Source organism: Eretmochelys imbricata, chromosome 2 (genome assembly GCF_965152235.1).
Source record: "Eretmochelys imbricata isolate rEreImb1 chromosome 2, rEreImb1.hap1, whole genome shotgun sequence".
In the NCBI taxonomy this organism is placed as follows: Eukaryota; Metazoa; Chordata; order Testudines; family Cheloniidae; genus Eretmochelys; species Eretmochelys imbricata.
The window spans coordinates 96472235-96494607 of record NC_135573.1 but is presented as its reverse complement, the minus strand read 5'-3'; the positions used below and the strand labels follow the sequence as shown (position 1 = coordinate 96494607).

Here is a 22373-nt window from a genome sequence, read left to right as displayed (position 1 = left end):
CCACCCATGAAATGTACACACACCACTACCTTGGAAAAACAATTCAAAATGAGATCATACAGTTAGTGGCAACAAAAATCAAACAGAAGATTGTGGCAGATCTGAAGTCAACAAGATATTACTCTGTTATTCTGGACTGCACACCTGACATCAACCATACGGAACAAATAACTTTAATGGTTCACAAAAGAACCTAGTGAAAATGTCCCTGCAATTGTGATGGTCAGAGAGCATTTTCTAGAATTTATTGACATTGATGACACTACAGGACAGTATTACAAACTTACTTCTTAAAAAGCTGGAAGATACGGGAATTGCGATAGCTGACATGAGAGGTCAGGGCTATGATAATGGTGCCAACATGAGAGGAAAGAACAGAGGAGTGCAGACACGGATCCGAGAGTTAAACCCTTGAGCTTTTTTTGTCCCATTCGGTTCTCATTCACTGAACTTGGTGGTCAGCTTCTAGTGAGGCTGCTGAATTTTTTAATGTAATTTAAAGGATCTATGTATTTTTCTCTGCACCAACTCATCGATGGCAAATTTTGAAGCAACATCTGGGAACATCCTCTCTGACACTGAAACCACTGAGTGTCACACGATGGGAAAGTCGAGTGGAGGCAATAAAGCTTATCAAACACCAAATTGGGATGATAGATGATGCCATAGTTGCCATTATGGAGGATAATGCTATGACAGGAACTGTTTGTGGGAGAACAGTGGCAGAGTGAAATGGAATCACCAGAAACATACATAACTTCAAATTTCTGTGTGGCTTAGTGTTGTGGCATGACATACTGTTTGAAACAAATGTTGTAAGCAAATGACTCCAAGATGTTGACCCTGATATATCTAGAGCAATGGAACAACTGGACAAAGCAAAGTCATACCTACAGTCTTACCAGTCAGATGAGGGATTCAAAATGTTCTGAAGAGTGCACAGAAGTTGGCAGAGGAACTTCACACTGAAGCTATTTTCCCACCCATTCAAGAATACAAGAGTCACTGGAGAAGACGACATTTTGATTACAAGGCACGGGATAATCCCATAAGAGACCCCAAACAACAATTCAAAGTTGAATTCTTTAAGCAGGTGCTAGATTGTGCAATACAGTCAGTTGAAGAATGTTTCACGCAGCTCAAGGAACACAGCAGTATATTTGGGATGTTGTATGATATTCCAAGACTCCTCGCTATACCTGAAGAAGACCTACACCAGCAATTCAGGGCATTAGAGACAGTGTTGACACATGATGACATGCGTGATATTGATGCGAGTGATTTAGGTGATGAACTGAAAGCCCTTTCAAGATACATTTCAGCAGGATCATCTCCAAAGGTTGTTCTGGAATATATGTGCACACATAAGATGACCACTCTCTTTCCAAATGCTTTTGTTGCTCTGCACATACTTCTAATGCTTCCTGTAACAGTTGCCAGTGAAGAAAGCAGCTTCTCCAAGCTGAAGTTAATAAAAACACATCTACCTCCACAATGACACAGGAGAGGCTGGTCGGCCTTGCAACCATCTCAATAGAGCATGAGTTGGCCCAGACTGTGGACCTTCAGTAGGAAGCAGTTCAAATCTTTGCAGCCAAGAAGGCACAGAAAGCACCACTTTGATTATTCAAACAGATAAAAATGCCAGTGTTTACTATGCAGACAAGAAAAGTTACATTTGCTGTTCAGGCGTTTGAAAGTTAACTGTTACTTAAAATTTTTGAACAAGGCATTTTAAGTTGTTAGTTCTCCTTTATTGGGGTGGGTAGCAGAGCAGTACCATGAGAGGAGTAGAACAGGAAGAAGGCAGAATTGAGACCTTTCAAAGTTTTGGCCCAAGCGAGGCGGCACGGGGACATCATTTGAGCTCTCCGCCTCAGGTGCCAAAATGCTGTGGGCCAGCCCTGGGCTATACCTTTAGCTGTCTAGCTGCCTAGCAATAATAATACAAAACAGTTAGCAACTCAATGTGAAGATTTAACATGAGTTCTTAGGTTTATGCCTGGGCCATCAGAGACTAGAAGTACTCTCTGGAAGTAACATACTCAGTGCTGCCACTACAGGGTCCACTGAATGACCAATCCAATGCCCTTTGAAATCAGTCGGAATTTTCCCCCTGAGCTCAGCATGCATTGGATTGGGCCCATACACAGAGGGCAGCTTGCCGTGTTCTCTAGAGACATTTATTTAGGCTCTTATTAGAAAGGTACTTAAGCATGTGTATAATTTTAAGAACATGAGTAATCAATTAAACTATTTGCGGAGTAAATAATAATTCAACAAGAGTCAAATTTCTTTCCATTTTTCTACAGGGCTTTTTGTACTTTTCATTTCTCTCTCGACAATATTTCAACATAATGTGTAGACATTAAAACTGGTATTCATGAGATGAGGCATATATGAATATTTCATTATGTCAATGGACTTCTTCCCCTTCACCCTCATTCCAATATATAAAATTCTTTATTTTTTTCCCCTATAGAAATTAAGGGAAAGATCAGCAAATATTTTTCGGCAGCCACCAAAGACAAGCATGAAGCAAATACAGAAGAAATAGATTTGATTATCTTTCAGAAAAACATTCATTATGTTTTGCCTTTTGTTTTATAACTCAAGGTTTCAGGGTCTCCTCATTCTTCTACGCCTTATTTGCTGTTTACAAACAACACAGCCATATGCATTCTAATTACAGCATTTTCAAATTATTTCCTTCAGTATTGAGTGTGAATGCTATGTAGCTACTGTAACTGAACATAAGGGAAATGTAAAAATGAGGATCAGCTTTGTAGACAATAGGATTTTTAATAAATCAGTTTGAAATTAAAATTTCTAGAAGTAGAAAAGTAAATTAAAAATATTTTCTTGGATAGCCACATAATATATTGATTAACGTAGCCATGCCATAACTAAAGCAAATTGTTGCAGCTGCCCTTAGGCAGGGTTTCTAAAAAGTGTAATATATTAATGTGGGCAAGAAAATATTGCTCAATAATCTTTAGTTCATCATGTGTATGCCTCTTCAATTCAGCTTACTTAGTTGAGGCCTGGAAGCTGGGAGTAGCGTCTATGGTAAGTCAGGTCCACATGCCAAAACCCCTCATTCAGTGCATCTCTTGAGCAGCCTCCATCAGCAAGCATCATTTGGGGTATGTCTACGCTGCTATTAGACACCCGCAGCTGGCCCATGCCAAATGACTCAGACTTGCATGGCTATTTAATTACAGTGCAGATGTTCAGGGAACCTGGGCTCTAGGACGCTATGATGTTGGAGGGTCCCAAAGCCCAGGCTCCATCCCGAGCCCAAATGTCTACACCACAATTAGGGGTTGTCTACACTACCATGGTAACAACATAACTGGAGTTGATATAGCTTAGGCTGACTTACTGCAGTGTTTACACCATGCTGCACCGACCAGAGACACTCTCCTGTTGACTTACCTTACTCGTCTCAGAGTGGTGAATTACTGGAGTCGACTGGAGAGCACTCTGCAATCGATTTAGTGGGTTCACTAGACCCGCTAAATCGACACCCACCGATCTACTGGTAAGTATAGACCAGGCCTTAAAGACCCCCAAGCCTGAGTCAGCTGGCATAGGCCAGCTGCGAGTGTGTAATTGCAGTGTCGACATACCCATGGAGACCCTTTCAGAGGTTAGAGATGCCATTTGTTAGGTAGAATTGCCAGGGAGGCCAAACTGCACAAAAACACTATCTGCTTTTCCCCAAGATGAGTTCATAGTGGCACCTTCCCAAAGTGGCATTGAGTGGGGAGGGATGGGAGCAATTTGAAATAATTACTATCAGAGATGCGTTGGGCTATTTATAAATTTATAAGATATTTAAAATTACGTTTTTTTCATTTTACCTCTAAAGTTCTGTGAGACTGAATACACCTTACTGTTTATGCAATCAGCTACATTATACTGGTTGTCTCAATGTGCAATTACCAAAGAACGTAAGCTCAGCCATTCTCTGATTCTCCCCTCCACTACACTGAAATAATCCTTACTCACTCAAATAGTCCCATCACATTAAATTCAATGCGCTATTCATGTGAATAAAGGTTGCAAATGTGGATCTTTAGTTCATTATTCGATTGGACTGATATGTCTGTTTCTTTCCTAAAACACAATGCTTCAAGAGATGGAATCAGCTGCCATATTCTACCCAGTTAGTGGAATTCTACCCAATTAGCTGCCAGAGTGTCCAATCATGCAAGGACGTGTACTCCCTCAACTCCCATTGCTTTAAGAAAGAGCTGAAGGAGCTCAGCACTTTCTAGGAAAGGTTCCATACCCTGCTGAACAGGCCCTGTTAAATTTTATGTATGTATTTTATTTAATTATTCTGATGACATTAATAGATCAAAATACAGGAGTGATAACCACATCTCTATTTGTGTAAGAAGTGTATCTTCAGTAGATATACTTTAAGGGGCAATCCATGAAAAGATAATTATTGCAAAAAACAAATGTGCTGTAATATACTGTTATGGGTTTGGTTAAATCTCATTGAAATGGGTGGTACAAGAGTGGGCCTCTCTCAAGATAGCTGTAAGAAAACATTGCAATCCTTATGGAACCAGGTAGCTGATACAATAGAGGCCACCAACCAAAACACAGGCACATATCACTGCCCAGAACAAAGGCACCTGGCAAGTCACATGTGGGTAGAAGACTTTTGCAGGCTATTGTTTTCTGAGGGAAAAAAGGCAGAAAGACCAAAGAAGCAGCGAGAAAAGGCAGCAAAGAATGACCAGATACAACAATAGAAGCGCTGAGAAACATGGTCCTGAGAGAAAGCTAATAAAGTGTTTTTGGACTATGTGCTGTCTGCCTGATGGCTTGGACCAAAACTGGTGCTTGTTGTTTGCTTTCTCCTGTGTTCAGGAGAACAAGACTTTGTACATTCCTTGTAAATAGACAGGTTTGTGCCAAAGATAGCTGACTCCATGATCAATTTCTCCTGGTAATGAAAACCACCAACTGGGCCCTGAACTCTACCTAACTGCTCAGGTGAAATGAAGAGTAATCATACATTAGAAAACTATAAACCTCTATTCGGAACATGTCAGTTGCCAAAAGTAATGTTTTTGCACCTCTAGTTCTGTTATCTCAAGCATGCACATGTCAAAATTTAACCTGCAACCAAGTTGAGAATCTGGCAACTTACTTAGGGTTGCCCCATGTCTGGTTTTCAACAGAAATGTCCGTCCGGTTTTAAGGGGATCTGTTCAGTCTCCAGTCATAAGTATTGACCGTGAACCAAAAATCCAGTTACCACAATTTTCCAGGGCTGTAACTAGGACAGGGCAAGAGGGAGAGCTGCCCTGGGCACAGAGCCAGCAGGGGTGCAAAAATGGGGTGGTATAGGATCAAGCCCAGAGTCATCAGCTGGAGCCCAGGTCAGAGCAGCACCTGCTGGGCAGGAACTGGGGAAGGGGCTGGCCTGCTCCTGGCTGGAGGTGCTTCTGGTTCCATTTTGTCCCAGGGGGCTGGCTTGGCTGCTACCATGGACCCATAGGAGCCACCTCCATGGTAAGAGAGAAAGAGAGGCCTGGCCCCTTGCCGGCCACTAGGCGGGGGAGGATTTATGGGGGAAGCTGAGTAACACAGGCAATTTTAACCATAACAGTAGGGCAGTGGTGCTGGAATGGAGGGGGAGGGGGCAGGAGAATCACTATTTACCTACCTTAAGGGCGAGAGCAGGCAGGCTGGGGCAGGGGGTAGGCACCAGATCAATCCACACTGGCCCCTGCTAGGGATGGAACCCATCTCATGGACAGGCAGACAGCAGGCTCCGCGTCAGGCTGCTGTTCCCAGCCCTGGCCTTGCAGGAAGCAGGTGAGTAGTCTCCTTCCAGGCAGAGGGAACCCAGATTGGTGTGTAGGGGGGAGGAAAGAAGGGGGAGAGGATCAAATGACAGGGAAGGGGTAGGAGGGAGAGCAGCAAGTGATGGGGGTGAAATAGCAAGCAGGGGGTGGGGCCCCATGGTGGGGGAGCAGAGGGAGGTTCCAGCACTCTTGTTGCAGTGTCCAGTTTTGAAAAATTGGAAAGTTGGCAACCCTAGACTGACTATGTCCATAGAAGACAAGAATTGTCATCATTTTTTTGCTGAAGTGTACATGCCTGCTATGAAAGGAAAGCTATTCCTATTATGAGCAACATCAATTTTCACCATTATACAGTGGCAACTGTGTAGAAAATAAACCAAGGGAGTGATATATGAGTCACTATAATCACTTAAAGAGGATAATACATGTAGTAGTAATGAGAAAAGAAAAAAATTCATTTTTCTTTCAAAAAAATAGTCTTAGAATTATAATCTATTACATAGTACATTACTTTTCAAAAGAGCAGAACTGCTATGTCTTTATTTAATAATTGACCCCAAAACTAGGTAACAATTGTTCAGTACTCTTAGTCCAACCTAATTTTTGCTTACAATTTATGATAATCTAGTTATATTACTCCATATATCCCCAGTAAGAATGCAGTCCTTAGAAAGGAGCAGACTTATTTTTTCAGGGTATATAGTGTTTTCTTTTTTAAAAAAAAAATTCCTTATTCTTTCTTTTTAGTGAATATTCTTCTCTTTTAGCTTGGAAGGCTTAGTACTCCAATAATGGAATGCAACATTTTAGGTCAACTCAAATCTTGTCTTTCAAGTCTGTCCTAGACTGCTAGTCACCTGAAGTTATTTTCACAGTCCCGTATGAAATGAATTTTCTGGTTTCATTCCATTTATCAGGGAACAAGTGTCTATATCACAAACATTGAATGTACCTGAAGACTGAACTATCCTCTGACAAAAAAGACTTATAAGAAGACTCTTTAGCATAACAGTGGGAAACCTGCATTGCTGCAATGTATATTGTGCCTATGTTGTGAATAATAGAGGAAGTCAGTCTCCAGAGTTGTCATTCTGACACATTTTGCCAGTATTAAAATTCAGTTACTACTAAAAAAAAAAAAAAAAAGGGAAAAAACAATTTAGTAATTACAGAAAACTGGCATTTCGTAAACAAATAATGCTAATATGATTAAATTGCACCTTCCCATTGTTAGAAGAGGGAATGTTTGATCAGACTAGAAAGAGAATGGCCATACCCCCTGTGATGCTGACAGGCCAGGTACCAGCTTTTGCCAAGACCACAGGCATTAGTGAAGAACTGACAAACTCATAGCTGGAGACCAGACCAGTCCACCTGTATGTTAGTTTTGCTCAAAATACTAGTCTTCTAAGAATGTATGTAGAGTTTAGACTCTATGAAATGCATGTAAGTTGCTGAATGCATCAGTACCACTTGTAATATATGTATTCCATGCTACAAGAAAACATGTGGAAGTCAACGAATGGCTACGCAGGTGGTGTCGGAGAGAAGGCTTTGGATTCTTTGACCATGGGATGGCGTTCCAAGAAGGAGGAGTGCTAGGCAGAGACGGGCTCCACATAACGAAGAGAGGGAAGAGCATCTTCGCAAGCAGGCTGGCTAACCTAGTGAGGAGGGCTTTAAACTAGGTTCACCGGGGGAAGGAGACCAAAGCCCTGAGGTAAGTGGGGAAGCGGGATACCGGGAGGAAGCATGAGCAGGAGCACATGAGAGGGGAGGGCTCCTGCCTCATACTAAGAAAGCAGGACAAACAGCAAGTTATCTCAAGTGCCTATACACAAATGCAAGAAGCCTGGGAAACAAGCAGGGAGAACTGGAAGTCCTGGCACAGCCAAGGAATTATGATGTGATTGGAATAACAGAGACTTGATGGGATAACTCACAGGACTGGAGTACTGTCATGGATGGATATAAACTGTTCAGGAAGGACGGGCAGAGCAGAAAAGGTGGGGGAGTTGCACTGTATGTAAGAGAGCAGTATGACTGCTCAGAGCTCCGGTATGAAACTGCAGAAAAACTTGAGAGTCTCTGGATTCAGTTTAGAAGTGTGAGCAACAAGGGTGATTTCGTGGTGGGAGTCTGCTACAGACCACCGGATCAGGGGGGTGAGGTGGACGAGGCTTTCTTCTGGCAACTAACAGAAGTGTCGGTGTCCATTTTTGGAGTCAGTGTCCATTTATCACTAAGACCAACTTGCCCAGGTGCCAAGATAGACTGAGGAGTCTAAGGGGACTGTCTGTGACTCCATGGTAAGACTGTTACAGTGATCCAGGAGTTCACATTTGTCACTGGGTTCACAAAATCTAATTATAGAACACACCACCAGTTTGGGGTGTCTGCCCTGTTTTTAAGTCTGCCCTGATGTAGACACTTACAGTTGTGAGCCCCTCCAGATAGCATGATACCCTCAGTTCCTGATTGGAAGAGGATGCCCTCCACCATCAAGGCCCTGCACTTTTTCCTCTCTCCCTACTCAAAATGCATGTGGGGATTGTGTGGTGGGTGGAGACTGGGGCTAGAGAAAATGGAGCAGAGATGCACCTCTTCTAACCAGCCCTGGGCCAATTTGATGGAGGAGGGGTGGGTTGAAAATGTCAGCAATTATAGTAAATCCCCTACATTAGTGGGCATCTGGCTGCCATTCTTGCCACTGAAAACTGCCTGCCCACCTGCTTTACCATATAGATAGCAAATTTATCAGAGATGAGTTTCCAAGTTTGCTATGGGTCTGACCAGATTGCCCTTTGAGATCAGAAAGGAATTCTTCCCTCTGGCAAGATTGGCAAGGTGTCTGGTTAGTTCACCTTCCTTACAGCATCCTGAAGGATAAGGAGAAGAAAGAATACCTTTAAAAAAAAAGGGGGGGGTGGTAGTAAATGTCAATTAATTGTATTGCAACTTATGGCTTGTATCCAGTGCAGGCAAGAGGCTTCATGGGGCCATTCTTAGGGTAAACCTGAGCACAGGACACCAGGACTAATGAACCCTGTTATGGTACAAGAGGAGATCTTAAGTCTTCACAGACTGAGCTACCCCACTCTACACTCTCACTCCCCTTTGAAATGGGGAGGTGGAGGCCTGAACGATTAATTCATTCATGGAAGTTTGGTTGAGGAAGCCAACCCTCATTCCTTGGTTGTCTGGCATAAAGTGATTCTACTCCATCCTTGACCAAATTAAATCTGGAATTAAAGAGGTTGGGGGGAGTGTAAGACCACATATTAATAATAAAATTAATAAAATTGGGGTCTTCTGCTTTAAAACCATAGCTGTATCTGTGTCATCACTCTCTTGTGTGTCCTAATCAAACTGACAAATCTGTAATTTTTGTAAAATCTGCAGAGCTTTTTCTAAAAATTCAAGGATAGGTAAATGAAGAGAATGCGCCAAAATTTTCTGTCAGGTCAGCACAGGTGCCATTCCCATCCAGCCCAATGTTACTTATTGGATTAAAAATAAAAATTGCCTATTATGCTTTTACTTATTGGAGTTTCACATAAAGAGGAAAGGAAATAAATTATATGGATTAAATCAGGGATCAGCAGCCTTTGGCATGCGACCAGCCGGGGTAAGCCCCCTGGTGGGCCGGGCCAGTTTGTTTACCTGCTGCGTCCACAGGTTCGGCTGATCACGGCTCCCACTGGCCGCGGTTCACCGCTCCAGGCCAATGGTGACTGTAGCAAGTGGCAGCCAGCACATCCCCCAGCCCGTGCCGCTTCCTGCAGCCCCCATTGGCCTGGAGCGGTGAACTGCGGCCAGTAGGAGCTGGGAAAGGTCGAACCTGCGGATGTGGCAGGTAAACAAACTGGCCTGACCCACCAGGGGGCTTACCCTGGCTGGCCACATGCCAAAGGTTGCCAATCCCTGGATTAAATTATTCCTCCCTCTATGCGTACAATGGTGGTGGTGGGTTTTAAGGCATATCCTTTAATGCATCGATGGATGATCAGGCAGGCATTATCTAGTAGCTACAAAAAGGAAAAGAAGGGTAGCTATTCTTGCTAGCAGAGCTAATTACCTCAGAGGGAATGCATGGATAGGACATGAATAGGCCCTCTGTGTATACCATCAGGGCAGTGTTAGACTGGAGCATCACCTAAACCTGTTATACAAATGTAACATATTAATTACATCTACACTTCACACGCTGCTTTCAGTGACATGTCATTCCATATTCTTTATGGAAATATGCTTATGATATAAATATGACATAACAGATATACTTTTAGCAAGATGGCTCATGTGAGATATCATTGGAAATGTTATGATTTACTGAATGTGATTATCCAATATGTATGCCTGTATCATTTCTGTATCTGAAGTTAGGAATATTGACTATGTAGCTGTATTTCAACTATGCTACTTTGAGTGACGCCCACTGCTAATACTTCAGGTACAACAATGGACAAGCCAGACAGACCAGATGGCCCATCAGCGAGGACAATGGACTGTGAAAAGCTTGGCCTTCCTGTGGACACTCCATACTGCCACTGACTTATGGATGCTGTGATCCTACAGAGTCAGGTGGTCTTGTCACCTGATACTAAAACATTACCTGGGACTTCTTGTTATTTTCCACTGTAAGAGCAGGGGGGTCAAGTTTGGGAAACAAAGGATTCCCGCCTTATGTAAATCTTATTTAAGGGTGGGGAGGAAGGCTGACAGGACTACTCCTGTCCATGGCTGTCTGCCCAAGAAGAAAGTCTGTAAAAGCCACCTGAAGGGAAGGCAATGGGGGAGTCCAGACTCAGACAGGTTTCAGAGTAACAGCCGTGTTAGTCTGTATTCGCAAAAAGAAAAGGAGTACTTGTGGCACCTTAGAGACTAACCAGTTTATTTGAGCATGAGCTTTCGTGAGCTACAGCTCACTTCATCAGATACATACCGTGGAAACTGCCTCGCAGAGCTTGGCTGTAGACGATGGATCGTGTGGTGTGGTCAGGGTGAAAGCTGGAGGCATGCAGGTAGGAATAGCGGTCAGTAGGTTTCCGGTATAGGGTGGTGTTTATGTGACCATTGTTTATTAGCACTGTAGTGTCCAGGAAGTGGATCTCTTGTGTGGACTGGACCAGGCTGAGGTTGATGGTGGGATGGAAATTGTTGAAATCATGGTGGAATTCCTCAAGGGCTTCTTTTCCATGGGTCCAGATGATGATGTCATCAATATAGCGCAAGTAGAGTAGGGGCTTTAGGGGACGAGAGCTGAGGAAGCGTTGTTCTAAATCAGCCATAAAAATGTTGGCATACTGTGGGGCCATGCGGGTACCCATAGCAGTGCCGCTGATCTGAAGGTATACAGTTTCCACGGTATGTATCTGATGAAGTGAGCTGTAGCTCACGAAAGCTCATGCTCAAATAAACTGGTTAGTCTCTAAGGTGCCACAAGTACTCCTTTTCTTTTTGCAGACTCAGACAGCGGTCTAGTCTGAAAAGGACTATAACTGGAACTCTGAACCACAGAAACTTTGCAAACTGTCTGCAACAATATCTAGAGTGAGAAATACTATTTGTAACTAATTTCTTTAATGAAATTAGCTTAGTTTGCATGTTTGATTTCATTTGCTTAGTAATAGGCTTTGCTCTGTTTGTTACCCCTTTTACCACTTAAAATCTGCCTTTCATAGTTAATAAAATCTGTTTTGTTTATTATTAAACCCAGTTTTTGTAATTTCTAATGGGAGGGGGGCAAGAAGTGTGTACACCTCTCTCCACATTGAGGGAAGGGGCAAATTTCATAATATATCTTTGGGTCTGCACTCCAAGGGAGGTGGCTTGACAAAGCCCTGGCTGGGATGATTTATTTGGGGATTGGTCCTGCTTTGAGCAGGGGGTTGGACTAGATGACCTCCTGAGGTCCCTTCCAACCCTGATATTCTATGATTCTATGGACATCTGCGTGTTGGAGCAAGTCCCTAAATATAAGTCTTCCCAGAGCTGATCTGCAGCGGGGTGTGGCCCTGCCTATATGTATATGTTAGAGGAGGCTTTAATAGCCTGGCTCAGCAAGACAGGTTAAGGGGGGCCCATGCTGGCAGAACAGGTAGATTCAGTGGTAGCTCAGCACATAAGGTGGCTTTCCAAGGGGTCCAACCCGCCACACATACACTACATGCCCCCCTAACATGGATACTAATAGCAATGTAGCTAGTGAGGCACTGCTTAGGCAAGTAGAATAAAGACACTCCTGAACTCTATGGGTATATACCCATTTATATACTCACACAGTTCTCTACACACCCAACCAGTGCCTTCCTTAGTCTACACTGCTATTTTTATCAGTGTAGTGTCCTGCTGTCTCCCCAGTGCTGGGAATTTTCCTCACCACAGGGAAAGGCTCCAGTACAGGGGAAAGACTCCAGCAGTTCCCTGCTATAGGAATCTTCCCCTGAGGCAGGGACAGGCTCCAGGAATTCCAGCATCAGGGAAAGGCTCCAGCAGTGAGGCACTGCTGGGAGCTTTCCCTGATGCAATAAAAGAGTCCGGCTGCAGAGAAAGGCTTTAGCAGCTTCCCACTGCAGATCCTTCCCTCTGCTTCCCCCCTGCATGCAGCTTGCTTTTCACTGCAGTGTATAGCTATGCATACACAGAGCCTAGAAGATTGTGACTTTTAAAGACATCTCTCCAACTGCTTCTGTTGGGCTGATACACCTTTTTTACTTGAGGAAAATGAAGCCCCGGCAAAGGCTTAATCAAGCTCAATATGGTTATCAAAATGCAGACCATTATGAAATGAAATAAAAAATATAAACTTAGTCAGTATTATGTGTGTCATATGTTTTCATGAGTAGCTGAAAATAATTGTTGAAAAATGACAGGTTTCAGAGTAGCAGCCGTGTTAGTCTGTATCCGCAAAAAGAAAAGGAGGACTTGTGGCACCTTAGAGACTAACAAATTTATTTGAGCATAAGCTTTCATGAGCTACAGCTCACTTTATTGGAAAGTCCTCCTTTTCTCATTTCAAAATGGTTATCCATTTTATAAATGGATAATCTATATTTCAGTATGTTTTTCCTCTCTTTCTGTTATTGAAACAAATACATTTTGGTTCTTTACTAAGCAGAAAATGACCAGATAATACAGATTAGAGGGTCAGGCATCATTACCTTGTTGGTGAAAAGCCAATACTACGTGTATTATTGTTCTGATTAACTTAATTTTATTGTTTGAAATCCCACAAACAGAAGGACAATTTCAGTTTTCATCCAAAGCAATAAAATTTGCAGGAACTGTAAATCATAGCAAACTACTGAAATTCCAGGATCATCTTTCAATGAGGAGCCATCCCTTTGGTCACATGATTATTTTGTTAATGTAAATTTTAATCTGTATTGTATTATTTACTTTTTTAAAAGCAGCAGTTGAGAGCTGACAATGTGCCCAGTGGTAAGAAGTCCTGTCTTTTACTGATCCAGAGAAGGACCTACTTTGATGCTGCCCATGGATTTAAGCTACAGGCCTCATCCAACTCCCAAAGAAGTTAATGACAAGATGCTCACCAATTTGACTGAGAGTTGGATTGAGTCCCATGTTAGCAAACCGAGGGGTCATGTGCGGTGAAAGCGGGGGGAGAGCTCTCTTCTCCTTGAATGCCTCAGAGGATCATGTCCATGGTAGCTTGTCTCCTTAAATTCCCGCTCTGTTGATTTTATTGTGGCCACAAATAATCTTTGAATGTCATTATATCCAAAAGAGCAGAAGTGAAGTAGGGAGATGTTCACTCTGGGTGGTTCAAGTGTTTCATTATAATCTGAGTAACAGCAGTAGGGAGTTGAAAAGGGTAGGTACCTCAAAGAGTCCCATTTTACTCTGGAATCTGTTTTTCTGTCCATCTGATGTCTGTTTTTGACAACATTTCATTGGGGATTTCATAGTTATTTAGCCTGGCAATCTAGTTCAGAATGGGGAGAACAGAAAATACCATGCACCGTGCTACGTCTACTGGGATGAAGGCAGGAATCAGCACCTGAACTTTCCCAAGAAAAAGAAGCGTGAACTTCCTTTGAAAAACTGGCAAAGAGTCCTGTGGCACCTTATAGACTAACAGACGTATTGGAGCACACATTTTCGTGGGTAAATACCCACTTCGTCGGATGCAACCCACGATAGCTTATGCTCCAAAATGCTTGTTAGTCTAGAAGGTGCCACAGGACTCTTTGCCGCTTTTACAGATCCAGACTAACACTGCTCTGATCTTTGAAAAATTGTTACTGCAGAGGGCACATCAAGGAGAAACAGTGGCTTTTAAAGAAAAAGTGCCCTTATTAATATACTCTATATGTCCATTAACATTATTAGCAGCGAAATTCACTATCCTGGAACGGACAAACAAACTTCCTTGTTTTTTGTCTTTATAATGAGAGGAGGCCCCAATGGAAAGCTCTAACACAAACAGGTGTTGAAAATGTTTAGTGACTATTTGCATTAGTCACTTCAATTTCTAATGGACTCAAATTAGATTTCTACATATTGGCATGAAACAAGTTAAGTTGTTAACCAAAACTTGTCAAACCATATCTAGTAGTATCAAATATATTCTACAATCAGCAACCTCTCTTGGTTGTGGCTTGTTCGGTCAAAAGTGGAGCTTCTTTATATGTTAATATTTACACAAAAGTTACTGGCATGATATCTGAGAGAGAGAGAAAATATGAATATCTTCAAGCTTATACTTTATTATGTGAATACAAAAATTCATGCTGGACTATTAAGCCTCCTGGTAGTCAGACACGAATGTCTGATCTGTACACAGCTAACAAACTTCCTAAATTAAAAAAAGCCCCTCTCACCTCCCCCCATACAGCATCTTACAAATCCTTTGATGGCTTAAACCCTTGCAATGATAGGTTTGATGTCATGTTTATTAGAAGTAAAAAGAGCAAATATAGTTCAATATTTACAGCCAAACAACAAAGGGCATGATTCTCATATACACTAAGGCCCCTTTATACTGCTAGTGTGTGTAGAGAGAATCACACCAACATATTTAGGTATACTAGCAGTGAATGTTATTTTCCAGTTTATGCAGTCAAGAGAGTCAACCCTTGGTTAAAACAATTGTTTTAAGCATTTTACTCACAAAACCTTACTATTGTAGCTTTTAAAAACTCCTGAAAGCAAAAATCAGGTCAGCAATGAACTGAACTGCTTATCGTTAGCATGAAGTTCTGTTAAACAACATGTGCATTGTGGTGGAAAGCTGTCTACAAACTAACTTGTAAGTAGCTAGCTGAAAAGAAATCACTGATCAAGGAAATGAGAAACAGGCAGCACTGTCAGTCCTCCCTTCTGATTCAAAGAATGTAAAACACATGATGATTCTTAATGGCTCGGTTTCTTTGGCACAGAGCTCAAATAATTGTTCAAGGCCCCAAGAGATCCATGATTCCCAATGCTTAAAATCTTTTAATCTGGATTTGCTGAATTGTTCACAGATTTGAGGGTTTCATAATCTTGAAGCAGGAGGATTAATCAGTTAATACAGAGCCTAAAATGCTCTACAAAAATATGAAAATCCAGCCATGGCAATACATGGAGAGTTTTAATCAAAATAGAGGGAGAACATGTCTGGTAGGAGCAGGGGTTTTCCATCATATAAAATAATGTACTGAATAAATACAACTTGAAATACCCATGACATTAGGAACTGCTAATACTAAAACAACAATGTGTAGCAATAATTTAATCAAAACATTCTTGAAAAGCGGATACTCCAAAGACTAAATTTGTAAATGTCACTCACTCTTACACCCCCAAAGGGGTATACAAAAATAAGTGTAATGAGAGAGAAGCATTCAAAATGGCTATTTGTAACATCATAGCATTCAAAAACAAACTAGCGTATAACATGCATGCAAGTCATTTATGTACGCTATTATGCCACTTGCTGTGCTATTCAATGACATAAGGAGTAAATCATACCAACAATCAAACTCAAGAGTACTACTTGTGTCATTTGAGGTATCATAATTAAAAAACTATCTAGGGCCAGAATCTACCCTTACTCACACTGAATAGTACCTTACTAAATAAATAGTCCTACTGAAATTGAACTACTTGTGTAATAAACTATTTAATTAAAATAATGGTGACATAATCTGACCCTTGCACAGCATACATCATCCACATAGCATGTTGTGATGTAGATTAAGACGTACTCTCAACCCCAAAGAGTTTACAATCCAAACTAAACAGGACAAGACACAAAACAATCTTTCATGCAGAATAGCGAACACTGGATTGCAGCTTTTAGACCACAGCCCAGATGAAAGTGCAGAGCTCCGCTGGAAGACTCTGCTTCACTGAGATAACTTGTGCTGCAGATAACGCAGTCTCCTTCCACTGATGCCCAATCTCATTACACAGGAGAGCGTCATAAATCTAAGCGCAACCTTGTGTGGGCCAAACAGATTTTACATATTTTAATAAGATTTGAAGTCATCTGTATCGATTCATATGTTAAATTCAGCTTGTTTCATATGTATTTAGACAGAAACAACCTACGTACAGAATTGTCTATTTACATACTTGTATAAACTAAAGCGATGTATACATGACGACAACGTGCTAATGAATCGACTATGAGTATATTATGTTGAAGCAGGCCGTGAGCCTTAAGAAATGCTCTGGTGGGCCGTATATGGTCCCAAGGCTGTAGGTTGGGGACCCCTGTTTTATGGGAAAGGTCTGGAGGAAATTGCTCCTCCTAGTTTGCTAGCCACGTTCCATAGGATAATGCAGAGCAGAACCCTGCTTCTTCTGTGCCCCATTTCAGACTCTCGCTCTCTAATCAAGATCAGGAATAAGCAATCTTTGCAATCCCCAGAGTACAGGGAGTGTAAGGGGTGCTATAGTTAGTGGCCTTAGTGCAACTGTACAAGGTATGGAAAACTTCTCACTCTCAATCGTTATGCAGCGGCCCAAAGGCCATGCACAAACCAGCACTGAGAAAATAAGGAATACCTGCATGATTTTCACTAGTAGGCAGAGGGACAATCTATGTGATGAAGAATTCAAAATAAATCTTACTTTAAAATAAAATTCAACCTTTGCCCATTTCCTTGGAAAGAAGTTTTCTAATAACTATCACTGCCAGCTTGTTATTCCATAGAAACTTGGTTAGAACACACATTTCTGAAAAAGTGAGATGGAAAGAGAAATACTATGAGTCTGACGTGGAGAGATTGGGGTGTTAATCACTTCCCAGTGATCCGTGAGATTGGAAAATAATTTTTGCAGTTGAGAGCGCTTCCAGATTTCTTTAGCATTTCTTCTATGAAAGAAGCATTTGAAGCAGCATTGGTTTCCGTCTAATCAAAAAGAACATTAAGTTCTGATGGCAGTAGATCTTTACATGTTATACTGACCACAGCAGGGAATCCAACTGGATCAAGATCTCTTTATGACTCCAGTTATTTTGCAGTTAATTTCATTTCATTTGCAAAGACTGGCTCTTCCCCATAATTTTGGACTGACTTATCTAAAATTGACATTGAAAGGCCCACAAGAAAAGGTTACAATGCCAGCAGAATCTGTTATACATATATTTATGAACCTGTCAGCATACCTTCTTTGACTTTCACGACTAAACTTAATATTCCACTAATTTTATTTCTTGTTTTATGAACTTGAGATAGTTAGCTAGAAAACGTGTAGGTATATAAGGTCCTGCCTCAGACCTGGGGGAAGGGAGAATGGACTAGATAATCTCTTGAGGTCCCATCTGCCCTAATTTCTATTGTTCTATGGCTTACATAATTTGATTCAGAATAGTACTAGTTAGATTTAAAACACAATAGCTGGAGGAGAGCTGTGAAATTTTACAAAAACAGGGTTTTAAGATAATCTCCAAATTTGAAGTACTTTCCTTTCCAAGATCAACAGAAGAAAAAAAAAATCTCATTCAGATTCATTGACTCCAAGGCCAGAAGGAAACATTGTGATCATCTAGTCTGGCCTCCTATATAACACAGGCCATGGAATGTCCCCCAAATAATTCTTAGAGCATATTTATTTTGGACAACATCCAATCTTGAGCCAATTCTTCCTTTCATGACTTCCCTTACTACACTGAAAGGGAAAACTGAGCACATATTTGTAAGAAAAAGGCAATCTAATTTTGTTTTTAACTTAGACAACAGCTATGATCCTGTAATAGAATTGTATTTAATTGCCAACCCTCTACTCAATACCCGAGTCTCATTTTAAATTTGTTCAAGCTGAATATGAGCATAACCTGACAAAACATGGAGACGTGAAATATGAACTCAAGTACAGATTACAGTATTACATTGAAATCAGTCATTAAGTAAATGTTATGAAAGTTTTAGAAAAATGTGGTTTAACTCTCCAATGAGTGATTTTAAAGATTTTGTGATATTTTCAAAGAGCATAATATGAGAGAGATCTTATTTTTTTTTTAATTCTATGCTGAAGTATAAGACTGAAGTCCTTTCCACTAACATATGGAGCAGTAGCAAATGAGATAATAGTATTTGAGATGTTAGTAAAAATGATGGAGTCAGAGGACGTGGGTGAATAGACATTAAGCAGATATCTTTGTTATTAGGTTACGTCTACACTTGAAGCAAGAAGAGCGATTCCCAGCTCATGTAAATATACTTGCACTAATTCCCATCGAGCTAGCATACTGAAAATAGTAGTGTAGCCATGGTAACATGGGCAGTGACCAGCAGCGGCATGAGTAGCTTCTCCAGTACATACTCATGGGGTCGAGGCAGATTTGTGCAATCACTAGCCGCCACCCATGCTACTGTGGCTGCACTACTATTTTTAGTGCACTAGCTCAATGAGGGCTAGTACAAGTATGTCTACACAAGCTGGAAATCACACCCCGGCTCCAACTGCAGATATAGCCTTAGTTTTAATTTCCACTTCCACCAACCTCCTATCTATAAAAGAAAGACCAATGCTAGGTATTTCTGTGAAAGTTGTTTCCTTTTATTCCTTGTAGTTTTGTTCTAGAAACATTTTAAAAATCATTGTAAAGAATGGACATTTGAAAGAGAAATAGAGGGATAAACAGAATTAACGGTTGGAGTATGTCTTAAACGTCTGAACTTGCTGCTGCAATTGGAGACAAGCACAAAGGTGATATTATAACCTGTTTATAAACAGGTCTGCATAAATTGTCGCACAGACTATGCAATCTCTGTTTCAATGGCTGCAAAGTGTGTTTCCCCAGTGCCCTGGACTTGTATTTTCACACAGGAATGAATACATATGCTCTATCCCTACATAAAAGTGGGTTTCTCATTTACAAAGGAAAAATCAGATACATTGCAGTATATTCACTAACTCCCACATGTTAACAAAAAGTTCTAAATATAATCAGGGATGGATTAAATCAGGTTCCTTAGCTCTACATTGTCTACCACAAAAGGCCCAGACTCTGCAGAATGAGACTGAAGAAAGGCTGAATGAGTAGCATCAAAGACTCGGGATTCAGAGGCAGTCAAGAGACTATATGGAAGAAACAGGGAGCAGGCTGAAAAATTTTGTCAAGAGGATGCTAGGCTGGGAAGAAGAGTATGTCTTGGAAGGTAAAACCTTGTTCGATATTGTCAAGGTTCCTTCCCCACTCTGAACTCTAGGGTACAGATGTGGGGACCTGCCTGACAGACCCTCTAAGCTTATTCTTACCAGCTTAGGTTAAAAAACTTCCCCAAGGTACAAACTTTGTCTTGTCCTTGAACCCTATGCTGCCACCACCAAGCGTTTTAAACAAAGAACAGGGAAAAAGACCACTTGGAGATGTGTTCCCCCAAGATATCCCCCCAAGCCCTACACCCCCTTTCCTGGGGAAGGCTTGATAAGAATCCTCACCAATTTGTACAGGTGAACACAGACCCAAACCCTTGGATCTTAAGAACAATTAAAAATTAATCAGATTCTTAAAAGAAGAATTTTAATTAAAGAAAAGCTAAAAGAATCACCTCTGTAAAATCAGAATGGTAAATACCTTACAGGGTAATCAGATTCAAAACACAGAGAATCCCTCTAGGCAAAACCTTAAGTTACAAAAACAATAATATACATTCCATCTAGCACAGCTTATTTTACCAGCCAATAAACAAAAAGAAAATCTAATGCATTTCTAGCTAGATTATTTACAACTCCTGTTAAGTTTGTAAGGCTGCATTCCTGAGCTGTTCCCAGCAAAAGCATCACACAGACAGACAAACCCTTTGCTCCTCTCCTCCCGGCCCCCGCTCCAGATTTGAAAGTATCTTGTCCCCCCATTGGTCATTTTGGGTCAGGTGCCAGCGAGGTTATCTTAGCTTCTTAACCCTTGACAGATGAAACGGTTTTTCCTCTGGCCAGGAGGGATTTTATAGCACTGTATTCAGAAGGTGGTTACCCTTCCCTTTATATTTATGACAGATATGAACCCCATTTAGTCTTAATCCATCTCCTGGGAGCCAGTGAGCAATATGCCATAGTTTTCAAAATTGGGTGCTTAAAGATAAGCTCCTAAATTCAAATGTAATCATCAATACTGTTTAATATATATATATTGCACTTTACATGCTCAAAGAAATAAGTGGCTTCATTTTCAGTTGCTTCGCCTCTGAAAATCAGGCAATTTTGACAATTACCTAAATATGGATTTTGGTGTTTTACTTCAAAGCTGCTTGCCTGTACATTTTGGTCAATATCTCTACTAAATGTTTTTCCTTGCTGTGTGCTGTATTCTATTTTCCATTCCATTTGCCTTCTCCCAACAAATATTAATACTGTTACTATAGTTCTTAGTAAATGTAATAACCAGGAATGAAAAACAGAGAAATTGTTTTAAGTAACATGTATTGTCAAGAAATAGGCACAAGCTGCAAATTCTGCATTTGGATTTTCAATACCCTAAAGTTCAGCAAATTCAGATTTAGGGCTTTGGATCAGTCTATTATTGAAACATGAGCCACTGGCAAAATTTGAACCCAATTTTTTAAACACTCCTAAGGTTCTAGGGCTTGAACCTGGGGTTTTACTTTGGACACATCTTGAATGCAATCTATAAAATAAACCATTTCCTAGAGTGCAGCACTGTAGAAGTCAACATTTTTATCACCGTATACCATGGGAAGTTTCTCCACCGAGGCCTATATTTGGGGGCTGTCCTGCTCTCATTTAAGCTTGTGGAAGTTTTTTAATGGAACCTGAATCAGGATTTTTTAAATAAAAGAATTTTCTACAGTAATGTGGAAATATTACAATGAGGAAAATGTTGACTATTTTTAGTACACCTACTCTACATGCATGACCTCAACCCCAAGGACATCATAAAATGTGAAAAAAAGGACTAAAATGTTTTATATAACTAAGAAAAAATGGTATAATTCCCTAAGAAGATTTTTCTTCTGAGAGAGTGAAGTTTAATTGCATCTTTCCTAGTTTGAAGATTTATGGGCAATTAATTATAGTTAAAAGGTCTCTGCAGATTTGAGGGAGCAAATCTACATTCCCAAAGTTTGACTGGCAGAAGCCATGGAACGAAAGGTTGCATTCCACGATTGAATACACCCCATATGATACTTCATTAATTGGTAGTACACTTGTTTATTGAAGGGGGCCAAGGCTGCTGCTGCTAAGTATATTGGCCAAAATTTGTGCTCTCAAAGAAAGTCAGGGACCTAAATCGGTGGCTTGATTTTCAGAGATCCTGAGCAGCCACAGTTCCCTATGTTTATTAGATAAAACATGTAGTGTTACCTGTTGTCTAGTGCTGTCTTTAAGTTAGGGCTATCGAGATTTTTAAAAATCTGGGCTTTAGTCACCCTCAGGGTGCAGCCATCAGCTCCCCCACTGCCTCTGGAGCTTCAGACCTCCACTCAGCTCCAGGCTTCAGCCCTGCTCAGAGCACAGGGCTCTGGGCTTCCAACCCCCCTTCGGGTGCAGGGTTCCGCTCATGGAGCTCTGGGGCTCCAGCCCCCCAACTTGCCGCAATGTGTTAATTATTCTGTGAATTGATCCTTAATTGACAGCCCTTGTGCAAAGTGAAAGGTCATGGGGACTTCTCAGTTGGAAGCGACAGAGGAGGAGTAAGAACTGGATGTATTGGTTGATAACTATGAGCTGCCAATATGATACAGCTGTGAAATAGGCTAATTCAATCCTAGGATGCATTATGCAAGATATTTCCAGTAGAGATAGGTATTGTACAAGGCACTGGTGAGATCTCATCTGGAGTACTGGATGCAATTCTGGTCTCCCATGTTTAACAAAGATGATTTCAAACTGGAACAGGTTCAGAGAAGGGCTGCTAGGATGATCAGAGGAATGGAGAAATTGCCTTACAAGAGGAGACTTAAGGACCTTGGCTTGTTTAGCCAAACAAAATGAAGGCTGAAGGGAGGTATGCCTACTCTCTATAAATATGTCAGAGGGATAAACATCAGGAAGAGAGAGGTGCTATTTAAGTTAAGGGCCAGAGGCAGTACAAGATATGAATTGGCCGTCAACAAG

General features: G+C 41.1%; 1 protein-coding gene across 2 annotated transcripts in view; it reads right to left on the bottom strand.

Annotated features, from left to right (window-relative positions):
- Window positions 1–22373, bottom strand: part of DOK6 (docking protein 6) — a 429579-nt gene that overhangs the window by 369957 nt on the left and 37249 nt on the right. The window lies entirely within an intron of this gene.